Source organism: Arachis stenosperma, chromosome 6 (assembly GCF_014773155.1).
Source record: "Arachis stenosperma cultivar V10309 chromosome 6, arast.V10309.gnm1.PFL2, whole genome shotgun sequence".
NCBI classification, from domain to species: Eukaryota; Viridiplantae; Streptophyta; class Magnoliopsida; order Fabales; family Fabaceae; genus Arachis; species Arachis stenosperma.
Window position 1 is genome coordinate 107,661,463 of NC_080382.1, and position 7,334 is coordinate 107,668,796.

The 7,334-nt window shown below is 27.4% G+C and overlaps 1 pseudogene; it reads right to left on the bottom strand.

Annotated features, from left to right (window-relative positions):
- Positions 1-268: 268 nt before the first annotated feature.
- LOC130934378 (uncharacterized) lies at positions 269-5,525 on the bottom strand (annotated as a pseudogene).
- Between the last annotated feature and the right edge of the window lie 1,809 nt (positions 5,526-7,334).

The following is a 7,334-nucleotide window of genomic DNA, read 5'->3' on the forward strand; positions in this document are numbered from 1 at the left end:
CAACACTATCAACCTCCTCCTTCATCGTCGCCGGCCAAACCCCTCATTCTCCTTCTTTCTCATTTCTTCTCCGACCCTCCATCTCCATCACCACCATCTCTGTTGAGCTCCATTCTCGATGACCACCACAATTTTTCTTCTTCTTCGTGAAAATCCAGCACCGTCGAAGTCATCGCTCTTTCTCCTTCTCTGTTAGCAAACCCAGCTTCCTATCTTTTCATTACATGTATATATCATGTATACCCTAATTAATAATAATACTAATAAATTAGGCTCCTCTTGTATTTGACTGCAAATTGAAGCCTAATTGAAGATCCAAAGCTTTGTTATTACTACTATGACTTTGTATTTGATGATTTGAAGAATCAAAAAAAGTTGTAAGGCTTAAAGATGTTGTAAGCCCTATTATTATTATTATTATTATTATTATTATTATTATTATCATCATCATCATCATCATCATCTGTACTAGTATTAGAGAAGTTGAATATGCAAGAATCTTGCTGTGAAGAAGCAGCAGCTTGATATGATGATGGTAGAGATGAATACCAATTACTATTCAATGCTTTTTCGACCAAAAAGTTTGAATCTTGATCATTGGGATCGAAGCTAATTTGAGATTTTTCACAAACTGTGAAGTCAGAATAGTAGTTGTAAGAAGAAGGATCATAGAACCAAGGTGTGTTACTGTTATTATGATTATGATTATGGTAAGAAAAATCATGATGATTGTTGTTTGGAAAATTGGGCTGTTGAAGATAGTAGTTTATGGTGGCTTTCATTGCTTGAAGCTACAATCTTTTCTTCTCCATCCTCTTTTTTTTTTTTTTTGTGCGCATTTTGGTGCCCACCAAGTGCTTGTAAATTTATAAATTCCTTCAAACAGTATTAGCACTCAAACTTCTTCTCATTATTATTAGTGGTTGTGGTTCTTTGATCTTGTGCTGTGGTTTTTTTCCTAAGCTAGGTTTGCTAATAGAAAAAGAGGAAGAGTGATGGTTTCGACGACGCTGGTTTCTGCAAAGAAAAAGAAAAAGGGTGGTGGTAATTGAGAATGGGGCTCAATGGAGATGGTGGTGATGGAGATGGAGATGGAGAGTTGGAGAAGAAAAGAGAAAAAAGGAGAATGAGGGGTTTGGCCAGCGACGATGAAGGAGGAGGTTGACGGTGGTTGCTCAATAATGATGATGGTGGTGGAGTTGACGGTGAGGATGAGAAGAGAGAAAGAAAGAGAGACATAGAATTGTGATAATGATAGGTATAAGGGAGGGGTATATTTGAAAAGAAAAATATTAATTATAAAAAAATTAGTAATTAGGGTAAAATTGATGCAAATCGAAAACTTGATGGACAATATTGAAACAAATCAAAACTTAGGGATATTTTTTAAACTTTTAACAAACTTCAGGGACAAAAAGTATATTTTACCCTTAATGAAATATCTTTATTATCTATCTATTCTATCTATTTATCTATTCTATTATATAAAAATCAAATTTTTGCACTTAATGATGGAAGTGATATGCCATGCTCTTGAGGTGTTTCCTAATTTATTTCATTTAATTCGTTAAAGCAAATCAATTATAATTAATTAATTAATTATATCAATTAATTAATTTGATTAGACATTTAAATCTCATCTTTTATTATAATTTATATGAATTGATTAATTATAATTAATTATATCAATTAATTAATTTAGTTAATTATATTAATTATTTGATTTGATAGGAGTAAATGTCAAATTATTTAATAAATAATAAATATGATAACGAAATATATGAATTAATTTAATTATTTTATTTTTTTCAATACCATCTATTTATATAAAATCAAATATTTTTTACTCATTCTGTCATTCGCTCTCTTTTCTCTCTCTCTCTCTCCCTCCCTCCCTCCCTCTCTCTCTCGTGTTTAGGGTACAATTTTTATAATTTATTTAACTTTTGTTTCTTTTATCTTTATTTATACATTTAAAGATAATTTAAATTTTTTGTAATATTTTTATAAAAAGTTGATTAACAGGTTCTTCTTTAAAATATTGTTTTTTGAAATTTTTTCAATAAGATCGTATTTTGATTTTTCTCTTTCATCCTTTAAATTAATTAATTATATTAATCTTCTATTGCAATACATTTTTTATCTACTCGATATATTATCTTTTCTATCTTCTTTTACTTTTTTTAATTGCTCTTTTTACTTTATTTTTAATCGTTTATTTTACTTTTACTTCTCATATATAGATTTATTATAATTCATCACAGGTTCTTTTTTAATTTAAGTAATTTTTTCGGTTATATTTTACCATTGATTTTTTTATTTAGTGTATTTTTTTAGTCTGTGTTTAATATAATAATCTGTAAATATCTATTCTATTAAATAAAAATTAAATTTCTATACTTAATAATAAAACTATTGTGGCAGATTTCTGATAGTATTTTTCGATTTATTTCTTGTAACTCATTAAATTTAATTTATTATAATAAATTAATTACATCAACCAATTGATTTAGTTAATTATTTAAATATCATACAATTTATTATAATTTTTATTAATTAACTAATTATAATTCAAATTGAATGATTATTTTGTTACGAAATTATTATTTTCTAATCTATTTATGGGTAATACATATATCAATTATAATTGCAAATTAAGCGATATTACATTAAATGACTTATATAATGGTCATCTCATTTATTATCATATTATCATAAATGTTGAATTAAATAAGTCATTATTACTTTTGATTTAGAATTAAATGAGAATAAAATCAAAGATACTATTTTATTTGGCCTTTAGGATTTAATGGGTGTCACATTCAGATATAAATAGTAACTTCTGAATTTTGGTCTCCAACACATTAAAGCCACATCTGTAACTCTTTTTCCATAAAAAGAATTGCGATTCAACTCTATCAGGGATACAGAAGGTTTTCAAAGAACAAGGAAATTGTCTGAATTTGCACGAATTCTAAATGTTCAAACTTATGATGTTGTTTCAGTTGGTTGTCATTACAAGAATGACTCTCATCTATACGTGTCTAAGGACTAGAATATAGATTAAATATTATTTAAGTAATTTATTTCTAATATTGGTATTTAGAGAAATTTAAATTGTTGACTCAAGTTATATATTACGACTATTCTTTTTCTAATATATTATTTTTACATTTTTTAATATAAATTTTTTTCTGATTTTTAAGTTTACTTTCTTTCTTGGATATATGTATCATTTTTTTTCTCATTTTATATTTCAAGATTAGTAATGTAATTATTAAGAAAAATATATTTAAAAAAAATATTAAAACATCACTATTTAAAAAAGAAAGAAAGAAAAGATACGTGAAAAAAGAAAACAAAAAAATTAAAACATCACTATTAAAAAAACTGTTAATATACGTATGAATGGGGTCGAGATTGAGGAATATATATGGATATAAAAAATAAAAAATATTATACGATTATAGAATAAAAAATAATCATATATATATATATATATATATATATATATATATATATATATATATATATATATATATATAACGAAATAATTATAATAGTCAATTGTTATAATTATTTATAAGGATTAATAGTGAATTGTTATAAGTATTTATCATCTAGAAAATTCATACCTCAGGCATAAATCTTTTTCTGTTTAATATTTTTCGTACCTAAGGGCTACTAACTACGATTCTATCAACAGTGTTACCTATGATAGATTATGTAATGAAAAAGTTTGAAAAATAAAGGCAAGAATTATAAGGTTATGGAAAGTTCCATCCAAATTTGACAAGAACAAGACGACTTACATAGAAATGGTTCTCATGGATGATATGGTAAGTTGATTATTTTTCATTATTCTTTCAAATAATGCTAGGCCCATTTTATAAAGATTTTTTGTTCATATTTTAAGTTTATTTGATAAGACCCTTGCACGAATCAAAGACAATGCGATTTTATAGATTTATAAGTGCTAATAGCCTTTATATTTAATTTGTTTTATAGTGTGATAATAGCCAATATATTTGTTAGTGGATTTAATTATTACTATATTATTTATGATCACATTCAATATATATGTCTGAGTTATTAAAGAAAGTAGATTATTAAAACCGATTAATTACTATTTTAGAGTTAATCCAATTAACACTAGATTAAAAAAAACAAACAATGCATAACATGTTATTTTTTTATTAATCAAATTATTATAATTCAAATTAATTTTTAAAAAATAATTTAAAATTATAATTTCAATCTTATCACGTGCATGACACGGGTAATTACACTTGTTAGTCATACTAAATTTACTAATCAAGGTTGGCGTCTGGTCCTTAACGATCTAATAGTATGAAGTAATATATTTTTACTAAGAACCTCATAAGAACAAAGTATAATTCCTTCCATCTTTTCAGCACTTGGTTAACCCTTAGAATATAGTTTAATTGTCAAACTCTAACTTGTTACCATTATTATAATGAACTGTGAATGATTTAAGAAATTCATTTCTTCATTCATTCAATCTCCTTGGCCAATGTTTTATTAATCACAATCATTATAATCATAAAGCTCAAACTCTTTACCGAGAGTTGACGGTTTCTTTATTGACTAATCATTAATTCTACAAGTATTTAAATCATATCCAATATCCATTTAACTAGCACTCTAAGGTATTAAGTGTCCGGAATTAAAGTATAATAAATACATTATTAATTACTATGACCGTCGCAGGTTAAAGGAAACTCTATTACCATGCTCATCTTGAGAATATTCTATTAACAAATATACGATAATTATAACCATTAGAAATTCTCAAATTGAGTCAGTTCAATAGTCATATCTCTATAGTCATATCTCTATATGTACCATATATATATAATTTAATAAATGAGATCTATTAATCTTCATCAAATGAAGACCATATATATATATATATATATATATATATATATATATTGATCTTTCCGGATTATAATGTCTTTTTTATTAATCCTATAACCAAGAACAATTTAGATTAAATTATAAAAGATTCATCTCTCAATATTATGATCACTATCACAATGATAAATCTCTAAATTTAATCAAAGACCTTATTATATTAATATTTTAATATAATAACAACAACAAATTATTTAACGCATGATTGATTGAATTGTGATCATACTACTTATTCCCAACCGCCGTGAAGTCGTATAGCATAGAGGAAATTCAAGATTAAGAGAACTACACCATATTAGATGCCATGATGGATTTCACCAAAGAGAATGACATTAGTGTCAGAGGCCATAACATTTTCTGGTACAATGAAAACATGCAGCCTAAATGGGTCAAGTCCTTATCTCTTGATTTGTTAAGGGAAGCAGTAGAAAAATGAACAAATTATGTAATTTCAAGGTATGAAGGTGAACTTATTGCATGAGATGTGGTGACTGAGAATCTCCACTTTAGCTTCTCTGAGGACAATCTTGGTGAAAATGATGCAGTAGAGTATTTTTCAAAAACTTACCAGCTTGATTCAAAACCATTATTGTTCATGAATGAGTATAATACTATTGAATATAGTGGTGATAGAGCGACCAGCCCAGCCAATTATATTGCGAAAATGGCAAAGATTTGGTCATTTCCAGGAAATAAAGGAATATCAGCAGCAATAGGGCTGCAAAGCCATTTCACTGCTAGGCAGTCAAATCTTGCTTAGTTGCTTACAACTTACATGAGAGCTGCTCTTGATGCTTGATACTACTTCACTTCCAATATGGCTCACAGAAGTGAGTGTGGATTCAGATCCAAATCAGGTCTTTCTAAACTCTAGCCAATGTTTAAGATATGAAAACATATGCTAATTTGATCAGTGTCATCCTTAAAATTCGATAGAGATGATTTTTTTAGAATTTTAGAATAAAGTTGTACTACTTTAATTAACTATAGCTTATGACTTAATGATAAGACACCAAATTCTAAGAGAAGGATACTCTCATCCTTCTATTGAAGGGATCATCATGTTTGTCAGTCTGGCAATAGCTGGTTTCAAGGACATGGCTCTCATGCTGATGAGAATTTTCATAATACTCCGGCTGATGACGTTATGGACAGAGCCTCAGAAAGTCATAGAAGACAGCACTGGATTTGTACATTTTTCACTGCATCAAGGAGATTATGATGTAACAGTGACACATCCTCTTGGCCACTCCTAAAAAACATTGAATCTAAGTATAACAAAGATTCTACACAACAAACTATCCATGTCAAAATGCATTCATAAAAGCTATAGCAAACATGTACATGTTAAGAGATCCTGATAAAATATTATATAATATTATTTTTGTTGAAATTTGATTTTCAATAGTCATGCAAACGAACAATCAAAGTGGTTCCTTCACTCTAGTATTATGAAACAAGCACTTAATATATTTGAATATACTTATTAAGTTCAAATTTTAAAGATAAAAAATACAAAATAATATGTTTCCTTAAAGTATAATGCTTTGAACTTTGAAGCCTGGTACATTTTCACTTCCCTAACACTGAGCTCTATTCTGTTTTATTGGTACATTTAGGCTTAAATGATGAGTTTTCAGATGTTCTTTAATATTCACATTTGTCTTATACATCTCTTTCCATATGAACGAAAGATGATAGTTGTAATATTGTAAACCATTTCTTTAACATCTTTCAAATTGTACATATTTGATAATTTATAGGTATGCATTTTGACCTGAATCATTTGTTGTGATGACTCTTTAGTTAAATTAAGATTGTGTGTTTTGGAGTTGTAGCAAAGAGGATGTGCTATAGTAACAATGTAATCTTATCAAGCCACAAATTTCAGATTCAAACTTAATAACACATTAATTCAACATGAATAATTAACATCTTACAAAGTGTTGTTACTATTAGCATAATCTGAGTACCAGTTATCACTATTAAGGGACTTTTCAGAAAATATATTATACAAGATCAATTAAAAAAAAAAATGGAGTGTTCTTAGGCTTTTGATGATTATTTTACAGAAGCCAATAAGTAGAACCAGATTACGTAAGATGATTCCCAAACAGCCACAAGAGTGTACCGAAAGATAGATGAGAGGGACTCAATCAATACATCCTATGAATTGGATGGTTCAAACTAAAATTGTACCTTTTATTTTGGTGAAATGTGCAAAATATTTATGTATCATGTGTGATCCCACAAATGTTTAGATGGTTTGATACTATCCTCTTAGTCCAGAACGAACAAAAGTAAAAAACAACAAAGTCCTAACGGCTAAGTGAAAAGTTCTAATCTTTGATTAAATGAAAGGAAAGATTTACTAACTAGTTACATAAACTACAAAA